The sequence below is a fragment of the Bubalus kerabau genome, chromosome X (genome assembly GCF_029407905.1).
Source record: "Bubalus kerabau isolate K-KA32 ecotype Philippines breed swamp buffalo chromosome X, PCC_UOA_SB_1v2, whole genome shotgun sequence".
NCBI lineage: Eukaryota > Metazoa > Chordata > Mammalia > Artiodactyla > Bovidae > Bubalus > Bubalus kerabau.
This window is the reverse complement of record NC_073647.1, coordinates 157749457-157763774: the sequence shown is the minus strand read 5'-3', so window position 1 is coordinate 157763774 and position 14318 is coordinate 157749457.

The window sequence follows — 14318 nt, the reverse complement described above, 5'->3', positions numbered from 1 at the left end:
CAAGTCTGTTCTCTATGTCCGTGTGTTTCTGTTTCAGGCATATGTTCATTTGTGTCATATCTTAGATTTCACATTTTAGTAATATCATTTGGTAGTTGTCTTTCTCTGACTCACTTCACTTAGTATGATCATCTCTCGGTCCATGCATGTTGCCTCAAATGGCCTTACTGTTGTAGCTGTACAGACTCTTGTATCCTTTTAATCATACATACAGGTATTCATCTGCAGTTATTTTCACGTATATATTATGAAAACATCTGTAGTACACCACTCTGGGCATAGTACATCCATTTTGAGGCTGTATTGGCATTTTATATGTATGTGTTCAGTCGCTCAGTCGTGTCTGGCTCTTTGTAACCCCATGGACTGTAGCATGCCAGGTTTCCATGTCCATTACCAACTACCGGAGCCTGCTCAAACTCAGGTCCATTGAGTGGGTGATGCCATCCAACCACCTCATCCTCTGTTGTCCACTTCTCCTCCTGCCTTCAATCTTTGCCAGCATCAGGGTCTTTTCCAATGAGTCAGTTCTTCACATCAGGTGGCCCAAGTATTGCAGTTTCAGCTTCAGCATCATTCCTTTCAATGAATATTCAGGACCAATTTCGTTCAGGATTGACTGGTTTGATCTCCTTGGGACTCTCCAGAGTATATGTGGATATGAATAAATATTTGTTGTGCTTATGAATGTAATTTATAAAATTCAGATGTATACTCTCGTATATATGTGTGTATGAATAAATATTTACTGTGCTTTTGCTGCCCTCTGGTGGAGAAGTAGAAGAAAGCTTATGAATGCAATTTATAAAATCCAGATGTATTCTTCACATGTTGGAAAAGATACTGTATTGCTTTATTAAATGATATATACTCATAACAGAAGAGATAAAGTTTCCAAAAAATAGAAAGAAACAAAAAAATCACCCATGATTTCACTTTACCATTGGCTCAGAATTCTGAGTTCCTGGCTCGGGGCAATGATGGTGTGCTACTTCTTTTAGTATAAAATCATCATTTCAGCTATTTGTATGCTAACATAGAACTTGGTTTTGATAGTTGATTCTTGCTTTGTTTGCTTATCTTTAAGCCTTTACCGTTACAAATACCTAGTAATTTGATCCCCTGTTTAGAGACTGTTGGCTTCAAGGTGGTTTTTTTTTTTTTTTTTTTTTTCTTCCATTTCTGCTTTTATTGAAAAATGCTGCATGTCTTGTCTACAGTACCTAATGCTGCAATGAACATTGGAGTGCATGTATCTTTTGGAATTCAGGTTTTTCTCCAGGAATGTGCCCAGGAGTGGAATTACTGGGTCATATGGTAATTTTATTTATAGTTTTTAAGGAGCTGCCATACTGTTCACCATAGTGGCTGTACCAATTTACATGTCCACTGACAGTGAAAGACGGTCCCTTTTCCTCCAAACCTTCTCCAGAAATTATTGTTTGTATAATTTTTGATGATGGCTCTTTGGACTGGTGTGAAGTAATGCCTCATTGTAGTTTTGATGTGCATTTCTCTGATAATTAGTGATGTTGAGCATCTTTTCATGTGTTTGTTGGCCATTTGTATGTCTTCTTTGGAACAATGTCTATTTAGATCTGCCCATTTCTTCATTGAATTTTTTTTTTTTATACTGGCCTACATGACCTGTTTGTATATTTTGGAGAATAATGCCTTGATAGCTAATGAGGTTCATGACATTGTAGAGAAAGCAGTGATCAAGACCATCCCCAAGAAAAAGAAATGCAAAAAAGCAAAATGGTTGTCTGATCAGGCTTTACAAACAGCTGAGAAAAGAAGAGAAGCAAAAGGCAAAGGAGAAAATGAAAGTTATAACCACTTAAATGCAGAGTTCTGAAGAGTAGCAGAGAGATAAGAAAGCCTTCCTCAGCGATCAAAGCAAACAAATAGAGGAAAAAATAGAATAGAAAAGACTGGAGATTTCTTCAAGAAAATTAGAGATACCAAGGGCACATATCTCACAAAGATGAGCACAATAAAGGACAGAAATGGAATGGACCAAACAGAAGCAGAAGATATTAAGAAGAGGTGGCAAGAATACACAGAAGAACTGTACAAAAAAGATCTTCACAACCCAGATAACCACGATGGTGTGATAACTCACCTAGAGCCAGACATCCTGGAATGCGAAGTCAAGTGGGCCTTAGGAAACATCACTACGAACAAAGCTAGTGGAGGTGTTGGAATTTCAGTTGAGCTATTTCAAATCCTAAAAGATGATCCTGTGAAAGTGCTGCACTCTATATGCCAGCAAATCTGGAAATCTCAGCAGTGGCCACAGGACTGGAGAAGCTGTTTTCATTCCCATCCCAAAGAAAGGCAATGCCAAAGAATCCTCAAACTATCGCACAATTGCACTCATCTCACACTAGCAAAGTAATGCTCAAAATTCTCCAAGCCTGGTTTCAACAATATGTGAACCCTGAACTTCCAGATGTTCAAGCTGGATTTAGAAAAAGCAGAGGAACCAGAGATCAAATTGCCAACATCCGTTGGATCATCAAAAAAGCAAGAGAGTTTCAGAAAAACATCTACTTTTGCTTTATTGACTCTGCCAAAGACTTTGACTGTGTGGATCACAACAAACTGGAAAATTCTGAAAGAGATGGGAATACCAGACCACCTGACCTGCCTCCTGAGAAATCTGTATGCAGGTCAAGAAGCAACAGTAAGAACTGAACATGGAACAACAGACTGGTTCCAAATTAGGAAAGGAGTAAATCAGGCTGTATATTGTCACCTTGCTTATTTAACTTATATGCAGAGTTCAGTTCAGCTCAGTCATTCAGTCATGTCCGGCTCTTTGTTATCCCATGGACTGCAGCACGCCAGGCCTCCCTGTCCATCACCAGTTTCCAGAGTTTACACAAACTCATGTCCATCTCAACTTCTGTCATCCCCTTCTCCTCCTGCCTTCAATCTTTCACACATCAGGGTCTTTTCAAATGAGTCAGTTCTTCACATCAGGTGGCCAAAGTATTCTACATCTCATGAAATGCTGGGCTGGATGAAGCACAAGCTGGAATCAAGATTGCTGGCAGAAATATCAATAGCCTCAGATATGCAGATGACATCATCCTTATGGCAGAAAGAAAAGAAGAACCAAAGAGCCTCTTGATGAAAGTGAAAGAGGAGAGTGAAAAAGTTGGCTTAAATCTCAGGATTCCGAAAACTAAGATCATGGCATTTGGTCCCACCACTTTCTGGCAAGTAGACAGGAAACAATGGAAACAGTGAGAGACTTAATTTTCTTGGGATCCAAAATCACTGAAGATGTTGACTTCAGCCATGAAATTAAAATACACTTGCTCCTTGGAAGAAAAGCTATGACCAATCTAGACAGCATATTAAAAAGCATAGAAATTACTTTGCCAATAATGGTCCACATAGTCAAAGCTATGGCTTTTCCAGTATTCATGTATGGATGTGAGAGTTGGACTATAAAGAAAGCTGAGCACTGAAGAATTGATGGTTTTGAATTATGGTGTTGAAGAAGACTCTTGAGAGTTCCTTGGACTGCAAGGAGATCAAACCAGTGCATCCTAAAAGAAATCAGTCCTGAATATTCACTGGAAAGACTGATTCTGAAGTCAAAAGTGACGCAAAGAACTGACTCATTGGAAAAGACCCTGATGCTGGGGAAGATTGAAGGCGGGAGGAGAAGTGGATGACAGAGGATGAGATGGTTGGATGGCATTACCGATGGGATGGAAATAAGTTCGAGTAAGCTCCGGGAGTTGGTGATGGACAGGGAGGCATGGCATGCTGCAGACCATGGGGTTGCAAAGAGTCAGACACGACTGAGTCACTGAACTGAACTGACCTGAACTAATGAGAACCATCTGTGCATCACAGGGAACTGTCCTCGGTGCTCTGTGGTGATCTAAATGGGAAAGAAATTACAAAAAGTATATATATACCACACACCACATATGCACAGCTGATTTACTTTGCTGTACAGCAGGAAGTAATACAACATTGTAAAGCAACTACATATGTACATACTGTAGGCTCCATTTATAGGAAGTTTGAGATGAGGCAAAATTAATGTATACTGATAGAACAGGTTGTGCATGGGAGAAGGGATGTGTGAGGAAGGGGCCCAAAGAGATTGTCTAGGATGATGGGAAAAGAAAAATATTGCAGTGAACATCATATATATAATCTTGGTGGAATTGCATAAATATTTCTGTAATGCAAATTCCAAACAGGGTCTTGCTAAGTGGCTCCATGCATTGGTAAGTTTACTAGATATTGTCCACTTGTCCTTCAGAAATTTGCATCATTTTATGCTTTCACGATTCTGCATGAGCACTGATTTTCTAATCCCTCATCCTCAAAGTGGAGGAAACATTTGGTATCATTCAAAGCTTTCACTGAACTTTTGGCGATGTGCTTGGTGAGAAATCATATTCCATTATTGTTTTGGTTTGCATTTCTTTTATTACCATTTGGGTTCAACACTTCCTCCTGTTTTTTGGTAGTTTTTCCTTTTTTCTTCTGAGTAATTTGTATATCTTTGTACCCTTTGTTTATTTCATGTTTGTTTTCTATTGAGTTTTTCATCTTATTTTCTTATTTTAACTTTTGAACTCTTCATAAATTAGGTAAATGTGCTCTTTGTCAGCTACCTTCCAAATATTTTTCAATTGTCACTTTATAATTCATTGCTTATTAATTATTTAGGCACGCAGAAATTTTACTACAAAGAAAGGTATGTAAATTTTCCCTTTTTAGCTTCTGGACAAAGGACATGGTAAAATAGGAAATTTAAATAACTGAGAAGTTGTTCAGGAGGCTAGAAGGTGAGGTTAAAGGAATTGGGGGCGGGGGGGGGGCAATTCTCTATCAGTGCACCTGTGTGCCTTTTCACATGAACTTTACAATTAGCTATTTACTTTACCCTGAAATACACACACACACACACACACACACACACACATATGTGTGTATATATATATATATAGAGAGAGAGAGAGAAAATGAAGTGAAGGTGGGTGGCGCCATGATGGGTCAAGATGAAACCAGGACGGGTGGGGCTGTACCTGGGACTCCAAACAGATGAGTCAGCCATAGGCTTGGTCAGCCCTGTGAAGCCAACAGGGACACCTCTCTAGAGCTGTGATTGGAGGACTCCGGGAGCCCCAGCACGTGCTCAAAGCCAAGGTCACAAGGAGCTGCACAAGCAGGGCGATGATGCTGCCAGTAAGCCTGTCTCCCTTGGGCCAGAGGGAAGGTGATGCTTCTTTCATTATGGACAATGTACTCTGTGGATATTGGGAACAGAACTTGGTCAGTGCACGGAGTGTGAAAAAGTAAGCAAAAAAACACGATTACTTTGACCACAGTTCATATTTTAGCCTACTTCTTCCCCATCATTTTTCAACTCACATTTTTAAAGTTAGAATTACACTTCATGTGCATTTTGCTTTCCATTGTTCTTTGCTCTGTACTTTCCCAAACATTTTATCATAAAAATTTCCAAACATTCAACAAAGTGGAAATTTTTTTTCTGGCTATTACACAAAGATTTCCCACTTAGATTTCACTGCAACTATTTTGCAATACTTCCTTTGTCACATATCTGTCCATTTGTCCATCCTTCTATCCATCCATCAATCGATCTTATTCCCTGGTACATTTTGTGGTAAATTGCAGATATCAGTATGTATCTCCTTAGGTATTTTAGGTAGCCTACCATTAAGTAGTGAACTGTATTTGTTTACAGCAGTTTTCTTTGAAAGATAAAGTTTACATACAATAAATTATACCAATCTTTTTTTCTAAGTCATGTTATTTTTTAGTTGAAGTATAGTTGATTTACAATGTTGTGTCATTTTCTGCTTTACAGCAGTGATTCAGTTATACACATATATATGTAATATACATTGTGTGTGTGTATCCATATACAGATTCATTTATTTAATCTTTTTTTTTTTTTTTTGGCTACACTGTGCAGCATGTGAGATTAACTTCCTGACTAGCTATGGAACCTGAATCCCCTGCAGTGGAAGTGTGGAGTCTTAACCACTGGGCCACCAGGGAACTCCCATATATATTCTTTTCCATTATGATTTATCATCAGATACTGAATATAGTTGTCTATGCTCTACAGTAGGAACTAGTCTATCCATTCCATATACTCTAGTTTATAGCTCGTAACCCCAATCTCTTACTCCATTCCTCCCCCAGTGCTCTCTGCCTTGGAAGCCACAAGTCTGTTCTCTATGTCCATGAATGAGTTTCTTTGCCATATAAATGTTCATTTGTGTCATATCTTCAGTTCCACATTTAAGTGATATTTGGTGTCTGTCTTTCTCCATCTGACTCACTTCACTTAGTATGATCATCTCTCAGTCTATTCATCTTGCCTCAAATGGCCTTGTTGTTGTAGTTGTACAGATTCTTATATCCTTTAAACCATACATAGAGGTATTCATCTGTGGTTATTTTCATGTATATATTATTAAAAGTGTTTAGTATACCACTCTTGGCATAGTACATCCATTTTGAGGTTGTATTAGGATTTTACATGTATACATTACTCAGTTCAGCTCAGTCACTAGGTCGTGTCTGACTCTTTGCCACCCCAAGGGCTGTAGCACACCAGGCTTCTCCATCCATCACCAACTACTGGAACCTGCTCAAACTCGGGTCCATTGAGTCGGTGATGCCATCCAATCATCTCACCCTCTGTCGTCCTCTTCTCCTCCTGCCTTCAATCTTTCCCAGCAGACTGAAGCAAAGATGGGGGCTATTTGAATTGGGCAGTTTGGGGACATCCAGACAGCAGAGTCCTGTGGCTTCTTGGTTCTCTAAAGGACGATGTTAATAAAAGCAGGAAGATGGAAAAAGGAGCAAAGCTTTGAGCATCACAGACAGATGAACCAGGGGAAAAGGGGGAGGGTGAGAGGACAACAGGCGGTTTCTCACCATGCAAATTGACAAAAGTTCAACGAAAGCATCGAGTGATACAAAATGTTTCCATCAAATTGAGGATGAGTGGTTGGAAAATGAGTGCTCATGCAGTGTTGTGAAAGCATAAAGTGATGCAACTTTCTGAAGGACAAGTTGACACTATCTAGTAAATTTATAAATGCATGGAGCCAATTGGCAAGACCTTGCTTGGAATTTGCATTGCAGAATTTATGCAATTTCACCAATGTTGTCTATATGATGTTCACTGCAATAGCTTTTTCCCATCAGCCTAGAAAATCTCTCGGGCTCCTAACCCACACTACCCTTCCCCCATGTAACCCCTGTTCTCAGTTCTCTCAGTAAAGATTAGTTTTGCCTCATTTAGAACTTTCTATAAATGGAGCCTAGAGTATGTACACATGTAGTTGCTTTACAATGTTGTGTTACTTCCTACTGTACAGCAAAGTATTTCAGTTGTGCATAAGTTTCCTTCACATTTAGGTCACCAAGGAGCACTGAACATTGTTGCCCGTGCTAAACAGATAGTTTTCATTAGATATCAAAGCAGTTTTCATTAGTTATCAATGCATTATTCTCCAGAATATACAAACAGCACATGTAGCACAGTATACCCCCCCCAAAAAAAAAAAACCTCATTGAACTCCTTATTGCCAAATTCAGACTGAAATTGAAGAAAGTGGAGAAAACCACTAGCACATTCAGGTATGACCTAAATCAAATCCCTTATGACTATACAGTGGAAGTGAGAAATAGATTTAAGGGACTAGATGTGATAGAGTGCCTGATGATCTATGGATGGAGGTTCGTGACATTGTACAAGAGACAGGAATCAAGACTATCCCCAAGAAAAAGAATTGCAAAAAAGCAAAATGGCTGTCTGAGGAGGCCTTACAAATAGCTGTGAAATGAAGGGAAGTGAAAAGCAAAGGAGAAAAGGAAAGATATACCCATTTGAATGCAGAGTTCCAAAGAATAGCAAGGAGAGATAACAAAGCCTTCCTCAGTGCTCAATGCAAAGAAATAGAGGAAAACAATAGAGTGGGAAAGACTAGACATCTCTTCAAGAAAATTGGATACCAAGGGAACATTTCATGAAAAATTGGGCTCAATAAAGGACAGAAATGGTATGGACCTAACAGAAGCAGAAGATATTAAGAAGAGATGGCAAGAATACACAGAAGAACCATACAAAAAAGATCTTCGCGACCCAGATAATCACGACCCAGATCACACACGATGGTGTGATCACTCGCCTAGAGCCAGACATCCTGGAATGTGAAGTCAAGTGGGCCTTAGCAAGCATCACTATGAACAAAGCTAGTGGAGGTGATGGAATCCAAGTTGAGCTATTCCAATCCTGAAAGATGATGCTGTGAAAGTGCTGCACTCAATATGTCAGCAAATGTGGAAAACTCAGCAGTGGCCACAGGACTGGAAAAGGTCGGTTTTCATTCCAATTCCAAAGAAAGGCAATACCAAAAAATGTTCTAACTACCGCACAATTGCACTCATCTCACACAGTAGTAAAGTGATGCTTAAAATTCTCCAAGCCAGGCTTCACCAATACGTGAACTGTGAACTTCCAGATGTTCAAGCTGGTTTTAGAAAAGGCAGAGGAACCAGAGATCAAATTGCCAACATCTGCTGGATCATCTAAAAAGCAAGAGAGTTCCATAAAAACATCTATTTCTGCTTTATTGACTATGCCAAAGCCTTTGACTGTGTGGATCACAATAAACTGTGGAAACTTCTTCAAGAGATGGGAATAACAGACCACCTGACCTGCCTCTTGAGAAACCTATAGGCAGGTCAGGAAGCAACAGTTAGAACTGGACATGGAACAACAGACTGGTTCCAAATAGGAAAAGGAGTACGTCAAGGCTGTATATTGTCAACCTGCTTATTTAATTTATATGCAGAGTACATAATGAGAAATGCTGGGCTGGAAGAAGCACAAGCTGGAATCAAGATTTCCAGGAGAAATATCAGTAACCTCAGATACGCAGATGACACCAGCCTTATGGCAGAAACTGAAGAGGAACTAGAAAGCCTCTTGAGGAAAGTGAAAGTGGAGAGTGAAAAAGTTGGCTTAAAGCTCAACATTCAGAAAACTAAGATCATGGCATCTGGTCCCATCTCTTCATGGGAAATAGATGGATAAACAGTGGAAACAGTGTCAGACTTTATTTTTTGGAGCTCCAAAATCACTGCAGATGGTGACTGCAGCCATGAAATTAAAAGACGCTTACTCCTTGGAAGGAAAGTTATGACCAACCTAGATAGCATATTCAAAAGCAGAGACATTACTTTGCCAACAAAGTTCCGTCTAGTCAAGGCTATGGTTTTTCCAGTGGTCATGTATGGATGTCAGAGTTGCATTATAAAGAAAGCTGAGCGCTGAAGAATTGATGGTTTTGAACTGTGGTGTTGGAGAAGACTCTTGAGAGTCCCTTGGACTGCAAGGAGATCCAACGAGTACATCCTTTAGGAGATCAGTCCTGGGTGGTCATTGGAAGCACTGATGCTGAGGGTGAAACTCCAATACTTTGGCCACCTCATGAGAAGTGTTGACTCATTGGAAAAGACCCTGATTCTGGGAGGGATTGGGGGCAGGAGGAGAAGGGGACAACAGGGGATGATGTGGCTGGATGGCATCACTGACTCGATGCACATGAGTTTGGGTGAATTCTGCGTGTTGGCGATGGACAGGGAGGCCTGGCGTGCTGCAATTCATGGGGTCGCAATGAGTCGGACACGACTGAGCAATTGAACTGAACTGAATAGGAAAAAAGATTAAAAATAGAAACATATGGAGTCTAAACAATTTGCTTCTGAATAACCAAGAAATCACAAAAGAAATCAAAATATGCATAGAAAAGAAAGAAAATGAAAACATGACAACCCAAAACCTATGGCATTCAGTAAAATCAGTGCTTAGGGGAAGGCTTATAGCAATACAAGCTTACATCAAGAAATAAGAGAAAAATCAAATAAATGACATAACTTTATACTTAAAGCAACTAGAAAAAATAAATTAAGAACCCCTGGGTTAGTAGAAGGAAAGAAATCATAAAAATTAGTGCAGAAGTAAATAAAAAAGAAGCAAAGGGGACTATAGCAAAAATCAACAAAACTAAAAGCTGGTTCTTTCAGAAGATAAATAAAACAGACAAACCTTTAGCCAGATTCATCAAGAAAAAAAGGGAGAAGAATCATATCAACAAAGTTAGAAATGAAAAGGGAGAAATTAAAACGGACAACTCAGAAATACAAAGGATCATAAGAGACTACTATCAGCAGCTATATGACAACAAAATGGACAACTTGGAGGAAATGGACAAACACTCAGAAAAGTACAACCTTCCAAAACTGAACCAGAAAGAAACAGAAAATCTTAGCAGATCCATCAGAAGCACAGAAATCAAAACTGTAATAAAAAATCTCCCAACAAACAAAAGCCCAGGACCAGATGGCTTCACAGGTGAATTCTACCAAAAATTGAGAGAAGAGCTAACACCTATCCTACTCACACTCTTCCAGAAAATTTCAGAGGAAGGTAAACTTCCAAACTCATAATATGAGGCCTCCATCACCATAATCCCCAAACCAAAGATGCTATAGAAAAAGAAAACTATAGGCCAATATCACTGATGAACCTAGATGAAAATTCTTCAACAAAATTCTAGCAAACAGAATCCAACAACATATTAAAAAGATCAGACATCATGACCAAGTGGGCTTTATCCCAGGGATGCAAGGATTCTTCAATATTTGCAAATCAATGAATGTAATACACCACATTAACAAATGGAAAAATAAAACCCATATGATTATCTCCATAGATTCAGAGAAAGCCTTTGACAAAAGTCAACATCCATTTATGTTAAAAGCCCTCCAGAAAGAAGACATAGAAGGAACATACCTCAACATAATAAAAGCCATATATGATAAACCCACAGCAAACATTATCCTCAATGGCGAAAATTTGAAAGCATTTCCCCTAAAGTCAGGAAGAAGACAAGGGTGCCCACTGTCTCCAATACTACTCAACATAATTTTGGAAGTTTAGCCATAACAATCAGAGAAGAAAAATAAATTAAATGGAATCTAGATTGGAAAAGAAGTAAAACTATCACTGTTTGCAGATGACATGATCCTCTACAAAGAAAACCCAAAGACACCACCAGAAAATAACTAAAGCTAATCTTTAGCATATTACAAAGTAGAGACATTACTTTGCCAACAAAGGCCCGTCTAGTCAAGGCTGTGGTTTTTCCAGTAGTCATGTATGGATGTGAGAGTTGGACTGTGAAGAAAGCTGAGCACGGAAGAATTGATGCTTTTGAACTGTGGTCTTGGAGAAGACTCTTGAGAGTCCCATGGACTGCAAGGAGATCCAACCAGTCCATTCTAAAGGAGGTCAGTCCTGGGTGTTCTTTGGAAGGAATGATGCTAAAGCTGAAACTCCAGTACTTTGGCCACCTCATGCGAAGAGTTGACTCATTGGAAAAGACTCTGATGCTGGGAGGGACTGGGGGAAGGAGGAAAAGGGGACGACAGAGGATGAGATGGCTGGATGGCATCACCGACTCGATGGACGTGAGTTTGTGTGAATTCCGGGAATTGGTGATGGACAGGGAGGCCTGGTGTGCTGCAATTCATGGTGTCGCAAAGAGTTGGACATGACTGAGCCACTGAAATGAACCGAATCTATGAATATAGTAAATCTGCAGGATATAAAATTAACACACAGAAATCCCTTGCATTCCTATACACTAACACAGAGAAAACAGAAAGAGAAATCAAGGACACAATCACTTTCACCATTGCAATGAAAAAAATAAAATATTTAATAATAAATCTACTTAAGGAAACAAAAGACCTATATATAGAAAACTTTAAAACACTGATGAAAGAAATCAAAGATGACACAAATTTATGGAGAAATATACCATATTTATGGACCTGAAGAATCCATGTAGTGAAAATGAGTGAACTACCCAAAGCAATTTATAGATTCAATGCAAGCCCTATGAAGCTACCAATGATATTTTTCAGAGAACTAGAGCAAATAATTTCACAATGTGTATGGAAATACAAAAAACCTCCACTAGCCAAAGCAATCTGGAGAAAGAAGACAGAACTGGAGGAATCAACCTGCGTGACTTCAGACTAAACTACAAAGCTACAGCCATCAAGACAATATGGTATTGGCACAAAGACAGAAATATAGATCAATGGAACAAAATACAAAGCCCAGAGATAAATCCACCCACCAATGGACACCTTATCTTTGACAAAGGATGCAAGAATATACAGTGGAGAAAAGACAATCCCTTTAACAAGTGGTGCTGGGAAAACTGGCCAACCACTTATAAAAGAATGAAACTAGAACACTTTCTAACACCATACAAAAAATTAACTCAAAATTGATTACCGATCCAAATGTAGGACTAGAAGCTACAAAATTCCTGGAGGAAATCATAGGCAAAACACTCTTTGATATAAATCACAGCAGGATCCTCTATGACCCGCCTCCCAGAATAATGGAAATAAAAGCAAAAACAAACAAACAGGACGTAATTCAATGTAAAAGCTTTTGCACAACGAAGGAAACTATAAGCAGGGTGAAAAGACAGCCTTCAAAATGGGAGAAAATAATAGCAAACGAAGCAACTGACAAAGAATTAATCTAAAAAATATACAAGAAGCTCACTACCAGAAAAATAAACGACCCAATCAAAAAATGGGCCAAAGAACTAAACAGATAGTTCTCCAAGATGATGTACAAATGGTTATCAAACACATGAAAAAATGCTCAACATCACTCATTATCAGAGAAATTAAAATCAAAACCACAATTAGGTACCATCTCATGCCGGTCAGATTGGCTGCTATCAAAAATTCTACAATCAATAAATGGAGAGGCTGCAGAGACAACGGAACCCTCTTACACTGTTGGTGGGAATGCAAACTAGCACAGCTACTATGGAGAACAGTGTGGAGATTCCTTAAAAAACTGGAAATGGAACTGGCACATGACCCAGCAAGCCCACTGCTGGGCATACACACTGAGGAAACCAGAACTGAAAGAGGCATGTGTACCCCAATGTTCATGGCAGCATTGTTTACAATAGCTAGGACCTGGAAGCAACTTAGATGTCCTTCAGAAGACGAATGGATGAGAAAGCCCTGGTACATATACACAATGGAATATTACTCAGCTATTAAAAAGAACAGATTTGAATCAGTACTAATCATGTGGATGAAACTGAAGCCTATTATATGGAGAGAAGTAAGTCAGAAAGAAAAACACCAATACAGTATATTAATGCATGTATATGGAATTTAGAAAGATGGTAACGATAACCCTGTATGTGAGACAGCAAAAGAGACACAGATGTATAGAACAGTCTTTTGGACTCTGTGGGAGAGAGAGAGGGTGGGATGATTTGGGAGAATAGCATTGAAACATGTATAATATCATATATGAAACGAATCGCCAGTCCAGGTTCAATGCAGGATATAGGATACTTGGGGCTGGTGCACTGGGATGACTCAGAGGGATGGTACGGGGAGGGAGGTGGGAAGGGGGTTCAGGATGGGGAACACGTGTACACCCGTGGCAGATTCATGTTGATGTATGGCAAAACCAATACAATATTGTAAATTAATTAGCCTCCAATTAAAATAAATAAATTTAAATTTAAAAAAAAAGAAAAAAAAAGAGAAAAGAATCAAATCAACAAACTTAGAAATTAAAAAAAAAAGAGGTTACAACAGACAAAGCTGAAATACAAAGGATTATAAGAGACTATTATGAACAACTCTATGGCAATAAAATGGATAACATGGAAGAAGTGAACAGATTCTTTAAAAAGCTCAGTCTTCCATAACTGAACCAGGAAGAAAAAAAAAAACTAGGCACAATCCAATTAAAAGTTCCAAACTGAGGCAGTGATCAAAAATTTCCCCAAAGACAAAAGACCAAGAGCAGATGGCTTCACAGGGAAATTCTAAACATCTACAGATGAGCAAATGCCTATCCTCTAAAACTAGTTCAAAGAATTGCAGAGGAAGGAACACTTTCACATTTATTCTATGAGGCTACCATCACCCTGATACCAAAACCAGACAAGGACAACATGAGAAAAGAAAACTACAGGTCAATATCACTGATGAACATAGATGCAAAAAATCCTCAACAAAATTTTAGCAAACAGAAGTCAACAACATATCAAAAAGCTCATACACCATGATCAAGTTGGGTTTATTCCAGAGATGCAAGTATTCTTCAATATATGCAAATCAATCAATGTGATAGACCATATTCACTAAATGAAAGACAAAATTCGTAT